Genomic DNA, 22447 nt, shown 5'->3' on the forward strand with positions numbered 1-22447 from the left:
CCCAGGATTTGTTTTCAGGGCAGGTATCATTTACAGGCCTGCAAAGATTTTGAATATCAACTGACCATTAGCGTTGGGATTAAAGCTGCTGTTGTGTGAAACGGCCACAAGGTGGCAGCAGTTCACCCTTACCAAATCTGGTTACTAGGGCAAGAGAGCCTCAGTGGAAGTGGTGTTCTAGATTGGAGTTTAGAATGGAATGTACAAGGAGAAAGCCCCTCACGTTTGTCTCACTACTTCTTGTTCGTGTTTTTAATTTAAGTTTTTATTTTTTATTACAGCATTTTGATTATAATGTTTGGCTTGTTGTAGGTGTGGAAGATGTGGTTCTTTTACACATATACAGACGACTGTTCTTCTTGGGATCCTTTTCCCATGTACGTTATGACAGAATGTTGAGTAGTCCTCTCTTGGTATTCTGTAGGTCTTTGGTGATTATATATGTCACCTGTGTTTGTATATGTCTGTTAACCCCGATATCGTAATGAAACCAATCCTCACACCTTTCCATTGGTGAACCATAAGTTTGTTTAATGAATCTGTGATTGCCCTTCTCCGTGGAAATATCTGCCCTGGTATCCATTTTTAGGTAACACCTATATGTGATATGATATGATATGTGTCTTTCACTTTCTGACTTACTACAAGTCACGTGATTACTTCTAGACTCATCTACGGTGCTGCAAATGGCATTGTGTCCTTTTTTCCCTTGGCTTCTCTTCTGCCTTAGCGGGGTCCATTTTCAACAATGTGATTCCCTGAGGGTTGTGGATTAGCTGACCTGGGCAGCCTTACCCTGCCGGCCCGCCCTCCCCAGGTGTGCCTCGTTGAGGTCAATATAAACAGAGCTCCAGGCAGCAATAGCCCCTGAAGCTGTGCCTGACTCCATATTCTCTGCCCCGTCAGCAGTCTCGGGGCTGTGCTGGTGGGAGGGAGTGAGGGGCCACAGCTTTGTGGGTGGCCCGGTGTGAGTGGGGTTCTGCTGGCCTTTCTGCAGGAGTTGCCAGGCTGCCGCCTGTAAAGAAGAGGATGTGTCACCCATACCTTCCGCTGGAATTTCTCTCCGGACAGAGGTGAGGAAGGAAAAAAGCAGTGGGGGCCGGGACAGGAGGGGTATCTCAGGCAGGGCAATGGAAAGCTTCTGGAAGAGCGCCAGGGTCCAGGACCACGCTGGCTGGCCTGCAGGCACCAAGTTGGCCTGCGTGCTGTTGCTGGTGTGGCTCCACGGTCCTTCCTCTAGGCTTTCAAGCCCTTGTACATATTCAGGTGTTTTACCTGGAAAGGGTGGGAACAGTTCAGCAGCAGCTGGCCTGGGGCTCAGCTCACGTTTACTCACAGATGCCTCGGCACGGTCCCCCAGCTTTGCAATGAGGACGCTCCTTGCGTGGGGGTTGGGTTGCTGGCTGTATGGGAGATGGTTCCCCACCTCTGACCAATTTCAGAATTGTTTACCACTGGAGCAAGTGCCGTGATAGGGTTTTCCTCTGTATAACTCGTGGGTTCACTTTTTTTTTCTTTTATGTTTCAAGTTAGATGTTATTCCTCTTTTATGTATTTATAGATATAAGCATGGAAATAATTCATTCCTATAAATACATCTGTGTGACGGGAAGAACTTTTTCTGTTTTATTTTTAAATTTTATTTTTTAAAATTTTGAAATTTTATTTAATTTTTTATACAGCACGTTATTATTAGTTATGTATTTTATGCATATACATGTATACAGGTCAATCCCAAACTCCCAACTCATCCCACCACCACCACCCCATGGCTTCCCACACTTGGTGTCCATACGTTTGTTCTCTACCTCTGTGTCTCTATTTCTTCCCTGCAAACCAGTTCATCTGTACCATTTTTAGGCTCCACATATATGCATTAATATACAATATTTGTTTTCCTCTTTCTGACTTACTTCATTCTGTATGACAGTCTCTCGATCCATCGATGTCTCTACAGATGACCCAGTTTCATTCCTTTTTATGGCCGAGTAATATTCCATTTTATATATGTACCACATCTTTATCCATTCATCTGTCTGTGGGCATTTAGGTTGCTTCCATTACCTGGCTATTGTAAATAGTGCTGCAACGAACATTGTGGTGAATGTGCCTTTTTGAAATACGGTTTTCTCTGGGTATATGCCCAGAAGTGGGATTGCTGGATCAGATGGTAATTCTATTTCTAATTTTTTTAAGGAAACTCCATACTGTTCTCCATAGGGACTGTATCAATTTACATTCCCACCAATAGTGGAAGAGGGCTCCTTTTGTCCACACCCTCCCCAGAATTGGTTGTTTGTAGATTTTCTGATGATGCCGATTCTAACAGGTGTGAGGTGATACCTCATTGTAGTTTTGATTTGCATTTCTCTAATAATTAGTGCTGTTGAGCAGCTTTTCATGTGCGTCTTGGCCATCTCTGTGTCTCCTTTGAAGAAACGTCTCTTTAGATCTTCTGCCCATTTTTTTGGGGTTGTTTGTTTTATTAATATTAAGCTGCATGAGCTGTTTATATATATTGGAGATTAAACCTCTGTCCATTGATTCGTCTGCAACGATTTTCGCCCATTCTGAGGGATGCCTTTTTCCATTCCCGTGTTTTTTAACAAAAAAGGAAAGAAAGGAAAAGAAGCAGAACACTAATGTGCGTAAAATATGCCTTTTGAAACGGTGGTTTTGAAATATGGACGTCCTTTGAAATTTTTGGTCGATATGTGACCCCAGGATTTGTTTTCAGGGCAGGTATCATTTACAGGCCTGCAATGATTTTGAATATCAACTGACCATTAGCGTTGGGATTAAAGCTGCTGTTGTGTGAAACGGCCACAAGGTGGCAGCAGTTCACCCTTACCAAATCTGGTTACTAAGGCAAGAGAGCCTCAGTGGAAGTGGTGTTCTAGATTGGAGTTTAGAATGGAATGTACAAGGAGAAAGCCCCTCACGTTTGTCTCAGTACTTCTTGTTCGTGTTTTTACTTTAAGTTTTTATTTTTTATTACAGCATTTTGATTATAATGTTTGGCTTGTTGTAGGTGTGGAAGATGTGGTTCTTTTACACATATACAGATGACTGTTCTTCTTGGGATCCTTTTCCCATGTACGTTATGACAGAATGTTGAGTAGTCCTCTCTTGGTATTCTGTAGGTCTTTGGTGATTATATATGTCACCTGTGTTTGTATATGTCTGTTAACCCCGATATCGTAATGAAACCAATCCTCACACCTTTCCATTGGTGAACCATAAGTTTGTTTAATGAATCTGTGATTGCCCTTCTCCGTGGAAATATCTGCCCTGGTATCCATTTTTAGGTAACACCTATATGTGATATGATATGATATGTGTCTTTCACTTTCTGACTTACTACAAGTCACGTGATTACTTCTAGACTCATCTACGGTGCTGCAAATGGCATTGTGTCCTTTTTTCCCTTGGCTTCTCTTCTGCCTTAGCGGGGTCCATTTTCAACAATGTGATTCCCTGAGGGTTGTGGATTAGCTGACCTGGGCAGCCTTACCCTGCCGGCCCGCCCTCCCCAGGTGTTCCTCGTTGAGGTCAATATAAACAGAGCTCCAGGCAGCAATAGCCCCTGAAGCTGTGCCTGACTCCATATTCTCTGCCCCGTCAGCAGTCTCGGGGCTGTGCTGGTGGGAGGGAGTGAGGGGCCACAGCTTTGTGGGTGGCCCGGTGTGAGTGGGGTTCTGCTGGCCTTTCTGCAGGAGTTGCCAGGCTGCCGCCTGTAAAGAAGAGGATGTGTCACCCATACCTTCCGCTGGAATTTCTCTCCGGACAGAGGTGAGGAAGGAAAAAACCAGTGGGGGCCGGGACAGGAGGGGTATCTCAGGCAGGGCAATGGAAAGCTTCTGGAAGAGCGCCAGGGTCCAGGACCACGCTGGCTGGCCTGCAGGCGCCAAGTTGGCCTGCGTGCTGTCACTGGTGTGGCTCCACGGTCCTTCCTCTAGGCTTTCAAGCCCTTGTACATATTCAGGTGTTTTACCTGGAAAGGGTCGGAACAGTTCAGCAGCAGCTGGCCTGGGGCTCAGCTCACGTTTACTCACAGATGCCTCGGCACGGTCCCCCAGCTTTGCAATGAGGACGCTCCTTGCGTGGGGGTTGGGTTGCTGGCTGTATGGGAGATGGTTCCCCACCTCTGACCAATTTCAGAATTGTTTACCACTGGAGCAAGTGCCGTGATAGGGTTTTCCTCTGTATAACTCGTGGGTTCACTTTTTTTTTCTTTTATGTTTCAAGTTAGATGTTATTCCTCTTTTATGTATTTATAGATATAAGCATGGAAATAATTCATTCCTATAAATACATCTGTGTGACGGGAAGAACTTTTTTCTGTTTTATTTTTAAATTTTATTTTTTAAAATTTTGAAATTTTATTTATTTTTTTATACAGCACATTATTATTAGTTATGTATTTTATGCATATACATGTATACAGGTCAATCCCAAACTCCCAACTCATCCCACCACCACCACCCCATGGCTTCCCACACTTGGTGTCCATACGTTTGTTCTCTACCTCTGTGTCTCTATTTCTTCACTGCAAACCAGTTCATCTGTACCATTTTTAGGCTCCACATATATGCATTAATATACAATATTTGTTTTCCTCTTTCTGACTTACTTCATTCTGTATGACAGTCTCTCGATCCATCGATGTCTCTACAAATGACCCAGTTTCATTCCTTTTTATGGCCGAGTAATATTCCATTTTATATATGTACCACATCTTTATCCATTCATCTGTCTGTGGGCATTTAGGTTGCTTCCATTACCTGGCTATTGTAAATAGTGCTGCAACGAACATTGTGGTGAATGTGCCTTTTTGAAATACGGTTTTCTCTGGGTATATGCCCAGAAGTGGGATTGCTGGATCAGATGGTAATTCTATTTCTAATTTTTTTAAGGAAACTCCATACTGTTCTCCATAGGGACTGTATCAATTTACATTCCCACCAATAGTGGAAGAGGGCTCCTTTTGTCCACACCCTCCCCAGAATTGGTTGTTTGTAGATTTTCTGATGATGCCGATTCTAACAGGTGTGAGGTGATACCTCATTGTAGTTTTGATTTGCATTTCTCTAATAATTAGTGCTGTTGAGCAGCTTTTCATGTGCGTCTTGGCCATCTCTGTGTCTCCTTTGAAGAAACGTCTCTTTAGATCTTCTGCCCATTTTTTTGGGGTTGTTTGTTTTATTAATATTAAGCTGCATGAGCTGTTTATATATATTGGAGATTAAACCTCTGTCCATTGATTCGTCTGCAACGATTTTCGCCCATTCTGAGGGATGCCTTTTTCCATTCCCGTGTTTTTTAACAAAAAAGGAAAGAAAGGAAAAGAAGCAGAACACTAATGTGCGTAAAATATGCCTTTTGAAACGGTCGTTTTGAAATATGGACGTCCTTTGAAATTTTTGGTCGATATGTGACCCCAGGATTTGTTTTCAGGGCAGGTGTCATTTACAGGCCTGCAATGATTTTGAATATCAACTGACCATTAGCGTTGGGATTAAAGCTGCTGTTGTGTGAAACGGCCACAAGGTGGCAGCAGTTCACCCTTACCAAATCTGGTTACTAGGGCAAGAGAGCCTCAGTGGAAGTGGTGTTCTAGATTGGAGTTTAGAATGGAATGTACCAGGAGAAAGCCCCTCACGTTTGTCTCACTACTTCTTGTTCGTGTTTTTAATTTAAGTTTTTATTTTTTATTACAGCAAGTTTGATTACAATGTTTGGCTTGTTGTAGGTGTGGAAGATGTGGTTCTTTTACACATATACAGATGACTGTTCTTCTTGGGATCCTTTTCCCATGTACGTTATGACAGAATGTTGAGTAGTCCTCTCTTGGTATTCTGTAGGTCTTTGGTGATTATATATGTCACCTGTGTTTGTATATGTCTGTTAACCCCGATATCGTAATGAAACCAATCCTCACACCTTTCCATTGGTGAACCATAAGTTTGTTTAATGAATCTGTGATTGCCCTTCTCCGTGGAAATATCTGCCCTGGTATCCATTTTTAGGTAACACCTATATGTGATATGATATGATATGTGTCTTTCACTTTCTGACTTACTACAAGTCACGTGATTACTTCTAGACTCATCTACGGTGCTGCAAATGGCATTGTGTCCTTTTTTCCCTTGGCTTCTCTTCTGCCTTAGCGGGGTCCATTTTCAACAATGTGATTCCCTGAGGGTTGTGGATTAGCTGACCTGGGCAGCCTTACCCTGCCGGCCCGCCCTCCCCAGGTGTTCCTCGTTGAGGTCAATATAAACAGAGCTCCAGGCAGCAATAGCCCCTGAAGCTGTGCCTGACTCCATATTCTCTGCCCCGTCAGCAGTCTCGGGGCTGTGCTGGTGGGAGGGAGTGAGGGGCCACAGCTTTGTGGGTGGCCCGGTGTGAGTGGGGTTCTGCTGGCCTTTCTGCAGGAGTTGCCAGGCTGCCGCCTGTAAAGAAGAGGATGTGTCACCCATACCTTCCGCTGGAATTTCTCTCCGGACAGAGGTGAGGAAGGAAAAAACCAGTGGGGGCCGGGACAGGAGGGGTATCTCAGGCAGGGCAATGGAAAGCTTCTGGAAGAGCGCCAGGGTCCAGGACCACGCTGGCTGGCCTGCAGGCGCCAAGTTGGCCTGCGTGCTGTCACTGGTGTGGCTCCACGGTCCTTCCTCTAGGCTTTCAAGCCCTTGTACATATTCAGGTGTTTTACCTGGAAAGGGTCGGAACAGTTCAGCAGCAGCTGGCCTGGGGCTCAGCTCACGTTTACTCACAGATGCCTCGGCACGGTCCCCCAGCTTTGCAATGAGGACGCTCCTTGCGTGGGGGTTGGGTTGCTGGCTGTATGGGAGATGGTTCCCCACCTCTGACCAATTTCAGAATTGTTTACCACTGGAGCAAGTGCCCTGATAGGGTTTTCCTCTGTATAACTCGTGGGTTCAGGTTTTTTTTTCTTTTATGATTCAAGTTAGATTTTATTCCTCTTTTATGTATTTATAGATATAAGCATGGAAATAATTCATTCCTATAAATACATCTGTGTGACGGGAAGGACTATTTTCTGTTTTATTTTTAAATTTTATTTTTTAAAATTTTGAAATTTAATTTTATTTATTTTTTTATACAGCATGTTATTATTAGTTATGTATTTTATGCATATACATGTATACAGGTCAATCCCAAACTCCCAACTCATCCCACCACCACCACCCCATGGCTTCCCACACTTGGTGTCCATACATTTATTCTCTACCTCTGTGTCTCTATTTCTTCCCTGCAAACCAGTTCATCTGTACCATTTATAGGCTCCACATATATGCATTAATATACAATATTTGTTTTCCTCTTTCTGACTTACTTCATTCTGTATGACAGTCTCTCGATCCATCGATGTCTCTACAAATGACCCAGTTTCATTCCTCTTCTTGGCCGAGTAATATTCCATTTTATATATGTACCACATCTTTATCCATTCATTTGTCTGTGGGCATTTAGGTTGCTTCCATTACCTGGCTATTGTAAATAGTGCTGCAACGAACATTGTGCTGAATGTGTCTTTTTGAAATACGGTTTTCTCTGGGTATAAGCCCAGAAGTGGGATTGCTGGATCAGATGGTAATTCTATTTCTAGTTTTTTTAAGGAAACTCCATACTGTTCTCCATAGGGACTGTATCAATTTACATTCCCACCAATAGTGGAAGAGGGCTCCTTTTGTCCACACCCTCCCCAGAATTTGTTGTTTGTAGATTTTCTGATGATGCCGATTCTAACAGGTGTGAGGTGAAACCTCATTGTAGTTTTAATTTGCATTTCTCTAATAATTAGTGCTGTTGAGCAGCTTTTCATGTGCATCTTGGCCATCTCTGTGTCTCCTTTGAAGAGACGTCTCTTTAGATATTCTGCCCATTTTTTTGGGTTGTTTGTTTTTGTTAATATTAAGCTGCATGAGCTGTTTATATATATTGGAGATTAAACCTCTGTCCATTGATTCGTCTGCAACGATTTTCGCCCATTCTGAGGGATGCCTTTTTCCATTCCCGTTTTTTTTAACAAAAAAGGAAAGAAAGGAAAAGAAGCAGAACACTAATGTGCTTAAAATATGCCTTTTGACACGGTCGTTTTGAAATATGGACGTCCTTTGAATTTTTTGGTCGATATGTCACCCCAGGAATTGTTTTCAGGGCAGGTGTCATTTACAGGCCTGCAATGATTTTGAATATCAACTGACCATTAGCGTTGGGATTAAAGCTGCTGTTGTGTGAAACGGCCACAAGGTGGCAGCAGTTCACCCTTACCAAATCTGGTTACTAGCGCAAGAGAGCCTCAGTGGAAGTGGTGTTCTAGATTGGAGTTTAGAATGGAATGTGCCAGGAGAAAGCCCCTCACGTTTGTCTCACTACTTCTTGTTCGTGTTTTTAATTTAATTTTTTATTTTTTATTACAGCAAGTTTGATTACAATGTTTGGCTTGTTGTAGGTGTGGAAGATGTGGTTCTTTTACACATATACACATGTCTGTTCTTCCTGGGATCCTTTTCCCATGCACGTTATGACAGAATGTTGAGTAGTCCTCTCTTGTTATTCTGTAGGTCTTTGGTGATTATATATGTCACCTGTGTTTGTATATGTCTGTTAACCCCGATATCGTAATGAAACCAATCCTCACACCTTTCCATTGGTGAACCATAAGTTTGTTTAATGAATCTGTGATTGCCCTTCTCCGTGGAAATATCTGCCCTGGTATCCATTTTTAGGTAACACCTATAAGTGATATGATAGGATATGTGTCTTTCACTTTCTGACTTACTACAAGTCACGTGATTACTTCTAGACTCATCTACGGTGCTGCAAATGGCATTGTGTCCTTTTTTCCCTTGGCTTCTCTTCTGCCTTAGCGGGGTCCATTTTCAACAATGTGATTCCCTGAGGGTTGTGGATTAGCTGACCTGGGCAGCCTTACCCTGCCGGCCCGCCCTCCCCAGGTGTGCCTCGTTGAGGTCAATATAAACAGCGCTCCAGGCAGCAATAGCCCCTGAAGCTGTGCCTGACTCCATATTCTCTGCCCCGTCAGCAGTCTCGGGGCTGTGCTGGTGGGAGGGAGTGAGGGGCCACAGCTTTGTGGGTGGCCCGGTGTGAGTGGGGTTTTGCTGGCCTTTCTGCAGGAGTTGCCAGGCTGCCGCCTGTAAAGAAGAGGTTGTGTCACCCATACCTTCCGCTGGAATTTCTCTCCGGACAGAGGTGAGGAAGGAAAAAAGCAGTGGGGGCCGGGACAGGAGGGGCATCTCAGGCAGGGCAATGGAAAGCTTCTGGAAGAGCGCCCGGGTCCAGGACCACCCTGGCTGGCCTGCAGGCACCAAGTTGGCCTGCGTGATGTCGCTGGTGTGGCTCCACGGTCCTTCCTCTAGGCTTTCAAGCCCTTGTACATATTCAGGTGTTTTACCTGGAAAGGGTGGGAACAGTTCAGCAGCAGCTGGCCTGGGGCTCAGCTCACGTTTACTCACAGATGCCTCGGCACGGTCCCCCAGCTTTGCAATGAGGACGCTCCTTGCGTGGGGGGTGGGTTGATGGCTGTATGGGAAATGCTTCCCCACCTCTGACCAAATTGAGAATTGTTTACCACTGGAGCAAGTGCCCTGATAGGGTTTTCCTCTGTATAACTCGTGGGTTCAGGTTTTTTTTTCTTTTATGATTCAAGTTAGATTTTATTCCTCTTTTATATATTTATAGATATAAGCATGGAAATAATTCATTCCTATAAATACATCTGTGTGACGGGAAGGACTTTTTTCTGTTTTATTTTTAAATTTTATTTTTTAAAATTTTGAAATTTAATTTTATTTATTTTTTTTATACAGCATGTTATTATTAGTTATGTATTTTATGCATATACATGTATACAGGTCAATCCCAAACTCCCAACTCATCCCACCACCACCACCCCATGGCTTCCCACACTTGGTGTCCATACATTTATTCTCTACCTCTGTGTCTCTATTTCTTCCCTGCAAACCAGTTCATCTGTACCATTTATAGGCTCCACATATATGCATTAATATACAATATTTGTTTTCCTCTTTCTGACTTACTTCATTCTGTATGACAGTCTCTCGATCCATCGATGTCTCTACAAATGACCCAGTTTCATTCCTCTTCTTGGCCGAGTAATATTCCATTTTATATATGTACCACATCTTTATCCATTCATTTGTCTGTGGGCATTTAGGTTGCTTCCATTACCTGGCTATTGTAAATAGTGCTGCAACGAACATTGTGCTGAATGTGCCTTTTTGAAATACGGTTTTCTCTGGGTATATGCCCAGAAGTGGGATTGCTGGATCAGATGGTAATTCTATTTCTAGTTTTTTTAAGGAAACTCCATACTGTTCTCCATAGTGACTGTATCAATTTACATTCCCACCAATAGTGGAAGAGGGCTCCTTTTGTCCACACCCTCCTCAGAATTGGTTGTTTGTAGATTTTCTGATGATGCCGATTCTAACAGGTGTGAGGTGAAACCTCATTGTAGTTTTGATTTGCATTTCTCTAATAATTAGTGCTGTTGAGCAGCTTTTCATGTGCGTCTTGGCCATCTCTGTGTCTCCTTTGAAGAAACGTCTCTTTAGATCTTCTGCCCATTTTTTTGGGGGTTGTTTGTTTTTTTTAATATTAAGGTGCATTAGCTGTTTATATATATTGGAGATTAAACCTCTGTCCATTGATTCGTCTGCAACGATTTTCGCCCATTCTGAGGGATGCTTTTTTCCATTCCCGTTTTTTTTAACAAAAAAGGAAAGAATGGAAAAGAAGCAGAACACTAATGTGCTTAAAATATGCCTTTTGAAACGGTTGTTTTGTAATATGGACGTCCTTTGAATTTTTTGGTCGATATGTGACCCCAGGATTTGTTTTCAGGGCAGGTGTCATTTACAGGCCTGCAATGATTTTGAATATCAACTGACCATTAGCGTTGGGATTAAAGCTGCTGTTGTGTGAAACGGCCACAAGGTGGCAGCAGTTCACCCTTACCAAATCTGGTTACTAGGGCAAGAGAGCCTCAGTGGAAGTGGTGTTCTAGATTGGAGTTTAGAATGGAATGTGCCAGGAGAAAGCCCCTCACGTTTGTCTCACTACTTCTTGTTCGTGTTTTTAATTTAATTTTTTTATTTTTTATTACAGCAAGTTTGATTACAATGTTTGGCTTGTTGTAGGTGTGGAAGATGTGGTTCTTTTACACATATACACATGTCTGTTCTTCATGGGATCCTTTTCCCATGTACGTTATGACAGAATGTTGAGTAGTCCTCTCTTGGTATTCTGAAGGTCTTTGGTGATTATATATGTCACCTGTGTTTGTATATGTCTGTTAACCCCGATATCGTAATGAAACCAATCCTCACACCTATCCATTGGTGAACCATAAGTTTGTTTAATGAATCTGTGATTGCCCTTCTCCGTGGAAATATCTGCCCTGGTATCCATTTTTAGGTAACACCTATAAGTGATATGATAGGATATGTGTCTTTCACTTTCTGACTTACTACAAGTCACGTGATTACTTCTAGACTCATCTACGGTGCTGCAAATGGCATTGTGTCCTTTTTTCCCTTGGCATCTCTTCTGCCTTAGCGGGGTCCATTTTCAACAATGTGATTCCCTGAGGGTTGTGGATTAGCTGACCTGGGCAGCCTTAAACTGACGGCCCGCCCTCCCCATGTGTGCCTCGTTGAGGTCAATATAAACAGCGCTCCAGGCAGCAATAGCCCCTGAAGCTGTGCCTGACTCCATATTCTCTGCCCCGTCAGCAGTCTCGGGGCTGTGCTGGTGGGAGGGAGTGAGGGGCCACAGCTTTGTGGGTGGCCCGGTGTGAGTGGGGTTCTGCTGGCCTTTCTGCAGGAGTTGCCAGGCTGCCGCCTGTAAAGAAGAGGTTGTGTCACCCATCCCTTCCCCTGGAATTTCTCTCCGGACAGAGGTGAGGAAGGAAAAAAGCAGTGGGGGCCGGGACAGGAGGGGTATCTCAGGCAGGGCAATGGAAAGCTTCCAGAAGAGCGCCTGGGGCCATGACCACCCTGGCTGGACTGCCCGCACCAATTTGGTCTGCGTGCTGTCACTGGTTTGGCTTCATGGCCCTTCCTCTATGCTTTCAAGCCGTTTTACATATTCAGGTGTTTTACCTGGGAAGTGTGGGAACAGTTCAGCAGCAGTTGGCCTGGGGCTCAGCTCAAGTTTACTCACAGATGCCTCGGCACGGCACTCCAGCTTTGCAATGAGGACGCTCCTTGCGTGGGTGGTGGGTTGCTGGCTCTATGGGAGATGATTCCCCACCTCTGACCAATTTCAGAATTGTTTACCGCTGAAGCAAGTGCCCTGATAGGGTTTTCCTCTGTATAACTCGTGGGTTCAGGTTTTTTTTTTTCTTTTATGGTTCAAGTTAGATTTTATTCCTCTTTTATGTATTTATAGATATAAGCATGGAAATAATTCATTCCTAGAAATGCATCTGTGTGACGGGAAGAACTTTTTTCTGTTTTATTTTTAAATTTTATTTTTTTTAAATTTTGAAATTTAATTTGATTTATTTTTTTATACAGCAGGTTATTATTAGTTATGTATTTTAGGCTTATACATGTATACAGGTCAATCCTAATCTCCCAACTCATCCCACCACCACCACCCCATGGCTTCCCACACTTGGTGTTCATAGGTTTGTTCTCTACCTCTGTGTCTCTATTTCTTCCCTGCAAACCAGTTCATCTGTACCATTTTTAGGTTCCACATATATGCATTAATATACAATATTTGTTTTCCTCGTTCTGACATAATTCATTCTGTATGACAGTCTCTAGATCCATCGATGTCTCTACAAATGACCCAGTTTCATTCCTTTTTATGGCCGAGTTATATTCCATTTTATATATGTACCACATCTTTATCCATTCATCTGTCTGTGGGCATTTAGGTTGCTTCCATTACCTCGCTATTGCAAATAGTGCTGCCATGAATATTGTGGTGAATGTGCCATTTTGGTTTATGGTTTTCTCTGGGTATATGCCCAGAAGTGGGATTGCTGGATCAGATGGTAATTCTATTTCTAGGTTTTTTTAGGAAACTCCATACTGTTCTCCATAGTGACTGTATCAATTTACATTCCCACCAATACTGGAAGAGGGTTCGTTTTTTCCACACCTTCCCCAGAATTTGTTTTTTGCAGATTTTCTGATGATGCCGATTCTAACGGGTGTGAGGTGATACCTCATTGTTGTATTGATTTGCATTTCTTTAATTATTAGTGATGTTGAGCAGGTTTGACTGTGCGTTTTGTCTATCACTGTGCCTTCTAGGAAGGAACGTCTCTTATTGTGTGTTTGAGCTGATTCTCACTGTCAATGTTTATGCTAGTCTAGACACACTTGATTCCCTTACGGAGACATATCAGTACATAGGTTTTAAGATTCTTACTAGTCAGATCTATTCCTCTGCGGGAAATATGGGGTTTTGAGTCCCTTTCACTGAGGAAGGTGTAGGTCTTGTCTATTCCATAGTTGGTTTTTGGAACGGTACCTGTGCTTATATCAAACTCTGGTTTGATGCATCACCCCACCTCTCCTTCCCCCTTAAGCAGGCATAAGAGTGTTTTCTAAATGTGAGACTCTGGTCTCTTGCCTAACTCAGTTCATGTGTAGCCATGGTTACAGGATCTTCTTAAGTGATATCTTATGATAAGTTTCTTTTTCTGTGTGACTTCTTTCACTTAGAATCATCGTACCTGAATCCACTCATTTTGCTGCCACTGGTCTTATGACATTGATTTCATGGCTGAGGGATATTCCATCGTACGTAAGTTCCACAATGTTTGGAACCATTTTTATATTTCCTGGGATATTTCAGGTGTACCCAGGTTGAGGTTCTTGTAAGCAGTGCAGCCCTCAATTTGAGGGTGGCTCTGTCGTATGGATTTTCAGTTTTCCCAAGGTATATTCCCAAGACTGGATGTGCCCTTGGCTCTGTAGCTCTGTTGTTTACTTGTTTTAGGGAACACAATGCACTCCTCCAGTGAGGCAGTTGGCAACTTACATCCCGCCCATCAGCATAACAAGGCTCCCTGTTCTCCAGGGCCTGTCTTGCCTTTCTGGTTTTTACACATTTTGTGGATGTCCCTTTTGACCGGTGGGAAGTGATACTTCTATGTAGTGCAGATTTGCATTGCCCGCTTGCTTGCTTGGCCAAAAAGGGTGTATGCGTTTTCTCCTGAATATATTCAGGAGAAAACGCATACACACTTTTTGGCCAAGTGCATCATTGTCGAAGTTGTGCCCCTCTTCCTGTGCTTTACAGGTGATTCCAACGTACCTCTTGAAATCTGTTTCCTGCTATTCTGCCTCGCTTACAAGTCCGCCTCGTTGCCTTCCCTCAACAGATTTTTGGACGATAGTTAGCCTTGATTACTCTGCCAGTTTGTGAATTGCTGTGCCCCTGAGCTCCATTTTTCAACTCGTTTTTTGTGAGCTGAACGCAAGTCCAAACTTTTGGTTCAGGACCTCTACTGGTTCCCGGTGGATTGCTGAGACTTTGGTTCATTCTTCTTCCTGCCGGGAAATTAGAGTGACATGTGCCCATCCAAATGCCTAACAGCTACTCTCTCATTGGTTCTCCCTCTTCCCTTTCATCCTCTGCCAAATTGGCAACCTGTGCGAACCAGGAGCTGAAAGGGGCTGTCTCTCCAAGTTGGGAGATTGATAGGAAAGCAGTTGGAAAGTCAAACAGGAGCACCAGGAGAGGGACTCTTCGTTGAGTTTTAGAAACCTTTCGTATTCACAGTGTGTCCATTCTCTAGGTTTCCCGTACATGTTATAGCTGTAGTAATATTCCCTTCAACCTGGAGAGTTGGGACCCATGGAATGGGTGCCATGCATTATTGCTTTAAAGGGTCTGCATTTGCTCACCCAATCTCACCAATCCTCTCAGTCCCAAGTGTCCAGCCTCATGCCACACCCAGCTGTCATTGTAGATAGGGTTATTCCTGGTTGCATCAGAGACCCTGAAGGAATTGTAAAGATTTTCCCTGTTTCTTTGTTCTGTTTATGAAATTCCTTTTTAGAGTGGGTTTGAGCTGATTCGCGCTGCCATGTTTATGCCAGTCTAGACACAATTGATTCCCTTACAGAGACATATCAATACATAGGTTTTAAGATTCTTACTAGTCAGATCTATTCCTCTGCGGGAAATATGGGGTTTTGAGTCCCTTTCACTGAGGAAGGTGTAGGTCTTGTCTATTCCATAGTTGGTTTTTGGAACGGTACCTGTGCTTATATCAAACTCTGGTTTGATGCATCACCCCACCTCTCCTTCCCCCTTAAGCAGGCATAAGAGTGTTTTCTAAATGTGAGACTCTGTTCTCTTGCCTAACTCAGTTCATGTGTAGCCATGTTTACAGGATCTTCCTAAGTGATATCTTATGATAAGTTTCTTTTTCTGTGTGACTTCTTTCACTTAGAATCATCGTACCTGAATCCACTCATTTTGCTGCTACTGGTCTTATGACATTGATTTCATGGCTGAGGGATATTCCATCGTACGTAAGTTCCACAATGTTTGGAACCATTTTTATATTTCCTGGGATATTTCAGGTGTACCCAGGTTGAGGTTCTTGTAAGCAGTGCAACCCTCAATTTGGGGGTGGCTCTGTCTTGTGGATTTTCAGTTTTCCCAAGGTATATTCCCTAGACTGGAAGTGCCCTTGGCTCTGTAGCTCTGTTGTGTACTTGTTTTACGGAACACAATGCACTCCTCCAGTGAGGCAGTTGGCAACTTACATCCCGCCCATCAGCATAACAAGGCTCCCTGTTCTCCAGGGCCTGTCTTGCCTTTCTGGTTTTTACACATTTTGTGGATGTCCCTTTTGACCGGTGGGAAGTGATACTTCTTTGTAGTGCAGATTTGCATTGCCCGCTTGCTTGCTTGGCCAAAAAGGGCGTATGCCTTTTCTCCTGAATATATTCAGGAGAAAAGGCATACGCCCTTTTTGGCCAAGTGCATCATTGTCGAAGTTGTGCCCCTCTTCCTGTGCTTTACAGGGGATTCCAACGTACCTCTTGAAATCTGTTTCCTGCTATTCTGCCTCGCTTTCAAATGCGCCTCGTTGCCATCCCTCAACAGATTTTTGGACGATAGTTGGCCTTGATTACTCTGCCAGTTTGTGAATTGCTGTGCCCCTGAGCTCCATTTTTCAACTCGTTTTTTTGTGAGCTGAACGCAAGTCCAAACTTTTGGTTCAGGACCTATACTGGTTCCCGTTGGGTGGCTGAGACTTTGGTTAATTCTTCTTCCTGCCGGGAAATTAGAGTGACATGTGCCCATCCAAATGCCTAACAGCTACTCTCTCATTGGTTCTCCCTCTTCCCTTTCATCCTCTGCCAAATTGGCAACCTGTGCGAACCAGGAGCTTAAAGGGGCTGTCTCTCCAAGTTGGGAGATTGATAGGAAAGCAGTTGGAAAGTCAAACTGGAGCACCAGGACAGGGACTCTTCGTTGAGTTTTAGAAAACTTTCGTATTCACAGTGTGTCCATTCTCTAGGTCTCCCGTACACGTTATAGCTGTAGTAATATTCCCTTCAACGTGGAGAGCTGGGACCCATGGAATGGGTGCCATGCATTATTGCTTTAAAGGGTCTGCATTTGCTCACCCAATCTCACCAATCCTCTCAGTCCCAAGTGTCCAGCCTTATGCCACATCCAGCTGTCATTGTAGATAGGGTCATTCCAGGTTGCATCAGAGACCCTGAAGGAATTTTGAAGAATTTCCCTGTTTCTTTGTTCTGTTTTTGAAATTCCCTTTTAGAGTGGGTTTGAGCTGATTCTCGCTGCCCTGTTTATGCCAGTCTAGACACACTTGATTCCCTTACGGAGACATATCAATACATAGGTTTTAAGATTCTTACTAATCAGATCTATTCCTCTGCGGGAAATATGGGGTTTTGAGTCCCTTTCACTGAGGAAGGTGTAGGTCTTGTCTATTCCATAGTTGGTTTTTGGAACGGTACCTGTGCTTATATCAAACTCGGGTTTGATGCATCACCCCACCTCTCCTTCCCCCTTAAGCAGGCATAAGAGTGTTTTCTAAATGTGAGACTCTGTTCTCTTGCCTAACTCAGTTCATGTGTAGCCATGTTTACAGGATATTCCTAAGTGATATCTTATGATAAGTTTCTTTTCCTGTGTGACTTCTTTCACTTAGAATCATCGTACCTGAATCCACTCATTTTGCTGCTACTGGTCTTATGACATTGATTTCGTGGCTGAGGGATATTCCATCGTACGTAAGTTCCACAATGTTTGGAACCATTTTTATATCGCCTGGGATATTTCAGGTGTACCCAGGTTGAGGTTCTTGTAATCAGTGCAGCCCTCAATTTGGGGGTGGCTCTCTCTTATGGATTTTCAGTTTTCCCAAGGTATATTCCCTAGACTGGAAGTGCCCTTGGCTCTGTCGCTCTGTTTTTTCCTTGTTTTAGGGAACACAATGCACTCCTCCAGTGAGGCAGTTGGCAACTTACATCCCGCCCATCAGCATAACAAGGCTCCCTGTTCTCCAGGGCCTGTCTTGCCTTTCTGGTTTTTACACATTTTGTGGATGTCCCTTTTGACCGGTGGGAAGTGATACTTCTTTGTAGTGCAGATTTGCATTGCCCGCTTGCTTGCTTGGCCACAAAGGGCGTATGCGTTTTATCCTGAATATATTCAGGAGAAAACGCATACGCCCTTTGTGGCCAAGTGCATCATTGTCGAAGTTGTACCCCTCTTCCTGTGCTTTACAGGCGATTCTAACATACCTCTTGAAATCTGTTTCCTGCTATTCTGCCTCGCTTTCAAGTCCGCCTCGTTGCCTTCCCTCAACAGATTTTTGGACGATAGTTGGCCTTGATTACTCTGCCAGTTTGTGAATTGCTGTGCCCCTGAGCTCCATATTTCAACTCGTTTTTTGTGAGCTGAACGCAAGTCCAAACTTTTGGTTCAGGACCTCTACTGGTTCCCGGTGGGTGGCTGAGACTTTGGTTAATTCTTCTTCCTGCCGGGAAATTAGAGTGACATGTGCCCATCCAAATGCCTAACAGCTACTCTCTCATTGGTTCTCCCTCTTCCCTTTCATCCTCTGCCAAATTGGCAACCTGTGCGAACCAGGAGCTTCAAGGGGCTGTCTCTCCAAGTTGGGAGATTGATAGGAAAGCAGTTGGAAAGTCAAACCGGAGCACCAGGAGAGGGGCTCTTCCTTGAGTTTTAGAAATCTTTCGTATTCACAGTGTGTCCATTCTCTAGGTTTCCCGTACACGTTATAGCTGTAGTAAACTTCCCTTTAACCTGGAGAGCTGGGACCCATGGAATGGGTGCCATGCATTATTGCTTTAAAGGGTCTGCATTTGCTCACCCAATCTCACCAATCCTCTCAGTCCCAAGTGTCCAGCCTTATGCCACATCCAGCTGTCATTGTAGATAGGGTCATTCCAGGTTGCATCAGAGACCCTGAAGGAATTGTAAAGAATTTCCCTGTTTCTTTGTTCTGTTTTTGAAATTCCTTCTTAGAGTGGGTTTGAGCTGATTCTCGCTGCCCTGTTTATGCCAGTCTAGACACACTTGATTCCCTTACGGAGACAAATCAGTACATAGGTTTTAAGATTCTTACTAGTCAGATCTATTCCTCTGCCGGACATATGGGGTTTTGAGTCCCTTTCACTGAGGAAGGTGTAGGTCTTGTCTATTCCATAGTTGGTTTTTGGAACGGTACCTGTGCTTATATCAAACTCTGGTTTGATGCATCTCCCCACCTCTCCTTCCCCCTTAAGCAGGCATAGGAGTGTTTTCTAAATGTGAGACTCTGTTCTCTTGCCTAACTCAGTTCATGTGTAGCCATGTTTACAGTATCTTCCTAAGTGATATGTTATGATAAGTTTCTTTTCCTGTGTGACTTCTTTCACTTAGAATCATCGTACCTGAATCCACTCATTTTGCTGCCACTGGTCTTATGACATTGATTTCATGGCTGAGGGATATTCCATCGTACGTAAGTTCCACAATGTTTGGAACCATGTTTATATTTCCTGGGATATTTCAGGTGTACCCAGGTTAAGGTTCTTGAAAGCAGTGCAGCCTTCAATTTGGGGGTGGCTCTGTCTTATGGATTTTCAGTTTTCCCAAGGTATATTCCCTAGACTGGAAGTGCCTTTGGCTCTGTAGCTCTGTTGTTTACTTGTTTTAGGGAACACAATGCACTCCTCCAGTGAGGCAGTTGGCAACTTACATCCCGCCCATCAGCATAACAAGGCTCCCTGTTCTCCAGGGCCTGTCTTGCCTTTCTGGTTTTTACACATTTTGTGGATGTCCCTTTTGACCGGTGGGAAGTGATACTTCTTTGTAGTGCAGATTTGCATTGCCCGCTTGCTTGCTTGGCCAAAAAGGGCGTATGCCTTTTCTCCTGAATATATTCAGGAGAAAACGCATATGCCCTTTTTGGCCAAGTGCATCATTGTCGAAGTTGTGCCCCTCTTCCTGTGCTTTACAGGCGATTCCAACATACCTCTTGAAATCTGTTTCCTGCTATTCTGCCTCGCATTCAAGTCCGCCTCGTTGCCTTCCCTCAACAGATTTTTGGACGATAGTTGGCCTTGATTACTCTGCCAGTTTGTGAATTGCTGTGCCCCTGAGCTCCATTTTTCAACTCGTTTTTTGTGAGCTGAACGCAAGTCCAAACTTTTGGTTCAGGACCTCTACTGGTTCCCGGTGGGTTGCTGAGACTTTGGTTAATTCTTCTTCCTGCCAGGAAATTAGAGTGACATGTGCCCATCCAAATGCCTAACAGCTACTCTCTCATTGGTTCTCCCTCTTCCCTTTCATCCTCTGACAAATTGGCAACCTGTGCGAACCAGGAGCTTAAAGGGGCTGTCTCTGCAAGTTGGGAGATTGATAGGAAAGCAGTTGGAAAGTCAAACCGGAGCACCAGGAGAGGGGCTATTCGTTGAGTTTTAGAAACCTGTCGTATTCACAGTGTGTCCATTCTCTAGGTTTCCCGTACACGTTATAGCTGTAGTAATATTCCCTTCCACCTGGAGAGCTGGGACCCATGGAATGGGTGCCATGCATTATTGCTTTAAAGGGTCTGCATTTGCTCACCCAATCTCACCAATCCTCTCAGTCCCAAGTGTCCAGCCTTATGCCACATCCAGCTGTCATTGTAGATAGGGTCATTCCAGGTTGCATCAGAGACCCTGAAGGAATTGTAAAGAATTTCCCTGTTTCTTTGTTCTGTTTTTGAAATTCCTTTTTAGAGTGGGTTTGAGCTGATTCTTGCTGCCATGTTTATGCCAGTCTAGACACACTTGATTCCCTTACGGAGACATATCAATACATAGGTTTTAAGATTATTACTAGTCAGATCTATTCCTCTGCCGGACATATGGGGTTTTGAGTCCCTTTCACTGAGGAAGGTGTAGGTCTTGTCTATTCCATAGTTGGTTTTTGGAACGGTACCTGTGCTTATATCAAACTCTGGTTTGATGCATCACCCCACCTCTCCTTCCCCCTTAAGCAGGCATAAGAGTGTTTTCTAAATGTGAGACTCTGTTCTCTTGCCTAACTCAGTTCATGTGTAGCCATGTTTACAGGATTTTCCTAAGTGAAATCTTATGATAAGTTTCTTTTCCTGTGTGACTTCTTTCACTTAGAATCATCGTACCTGAATCCACTCATTTTGCTGCCACTGGTCTTATGACATTGATTTCATGGCTGAGGGATATTCCATCGTACATAAGTTCCACAATGTTTGGAACCATTTTTATATTTCCTGGGATATTTCAGGTGTACCCAGGTTAAGGTTCTTGAAAGCAGTGCAGCCTTCAATTTGGGGGTGGCTCTGTCTTATGGATTTTCAGTTTTCCCAAGGTATATTCCCTAGACTGGAAGTGCCCTTGGCTCTGTCACTCTGTTGTTTCCTTGTTTTAGGGAACACAATGCACTCCTCCAGTGAGGCAGTTGGCAACTTACATCCCGCCCATCAGCATAACAAGGCTCCCTGTTCTCCAGGGCCTGTCTTGCCTTTCTGGTTTTTACACATTTTGTGGATGTCCCTTTTGACCGGTGGGAAGTGATACTTCTTTGTAGTGCAGATTTGCATTGCCCGCTTGCTTGCTTGGCCAAAAAGGGCGTATGCCTTTTCTCCAGAATATATTCAGGAGAAAACGCATACGCCCTTTTTCGCCAAGTGCATCATTGTCGAAGTTGTGCCCCTCTTCCTGTGCTTTACAGGCGATTCCAACATACCTCTTGAAATCTGTTTCCTGCTATTCTGCCTCGCTTTCAAGTCCGCCTCGTTGCCTTCCCTCAACAGATTTTTGGACGATAGTTGGCCTTGATTACTCTGCCAGTTTGTGAATTGCTGTGCCCCTGAGCTCCATTTTTCAACTCGTTTTTTGAGAGCTGAACACAAGTCCAAACTTTTGGTTCAGGACCTCTACTGGTTCCCGGTGGGTGGCTGAGACTTTGGTTAATTCTTCTTCCTGCCGGGAAATTAGAGTGACATGTGCCCATCCAAATGCCTAACAGCTACTCTCTCATTGGTTCTCCCTCTTCCCTTTCATCCTCTGCCAAATTGGCAACCTGTGCGAACCAGGAGCTTAAAGGGGCTGTCTCTCCAAGTTGGGAGATTGATAGGAAAGCTGTTGGAAAGCCAAACCGGAGCACCAGGAGAGGGGCTCTTCGTTGAGTTTTAGAAACCTTTCGTGTTCACAGTGTGTCCATTCTCTAGGTTTCCCGTACACATTATAGCTGTAGTAATATTCCCTTCCACCTGGAGAGCTGGGACCCATGGAATGGGTGCCATGCATTATTGCTTTAAAGGTTCGGCATTTGCTCACCCAATCTCACCAATCCTCTCAGTCCCAAGTGTCCAGCCTTATGCCACATCCAGCTGTCATTGTAGATAGGGTCATTCCAGGTTGCATCAGAGACCCTGAAGGAATTGTAAAGAATTTCCCTGTTTCTTTGTTCTGTTTTCGAAATTCCTTTTTAGAGTGGGTTTGAGCTGATTCTCGCTGCCATGTTTATGCCAGTCTAGACACACTTGATTCCCTTACGGAGACATATCAATACATAGGTTTTAAGATTCTTACTAGTCAGATCTATTCCTCTGCGGGAAATATGGGGTTTTGAGTCCCTTTCACTGAGGAAGGTGCAGGTCTTGTCTATTCCATAGTTGGTTTTTGGAACGGTACCTGTGCTTATATCAAACTCTGGTTTGATGCATCACCCCACCTCTCCTTCCCCCTTAAGCAGGCATAAGAGCGTTTTCTTAATGTGAGACTCTGTTTTCTTGCCTAACTCAGTTCATGTGTAGCCATGTTTACAGGATCTTCCTAAGTGATATCTTATGATAAGTTTCTTTTCCTGTGTGACTTCTTTCACT

The sequence above is a fragment of the Mesoplodon mirus genome, assembly GCF_964341445.2.
Source record: "Mesoplodon mirus genome assembly, contig: HAP1_SCAFFOLD_80, whole genome shotgun sequence".
NCBI classification, from domain to species: domain Eukaryota; kingdom Metazoa; phylum Chordata; class Mammalia; order Artiodactyla; family Ziphiidae; genus Mesoplodon; species Mesoplodon mirus.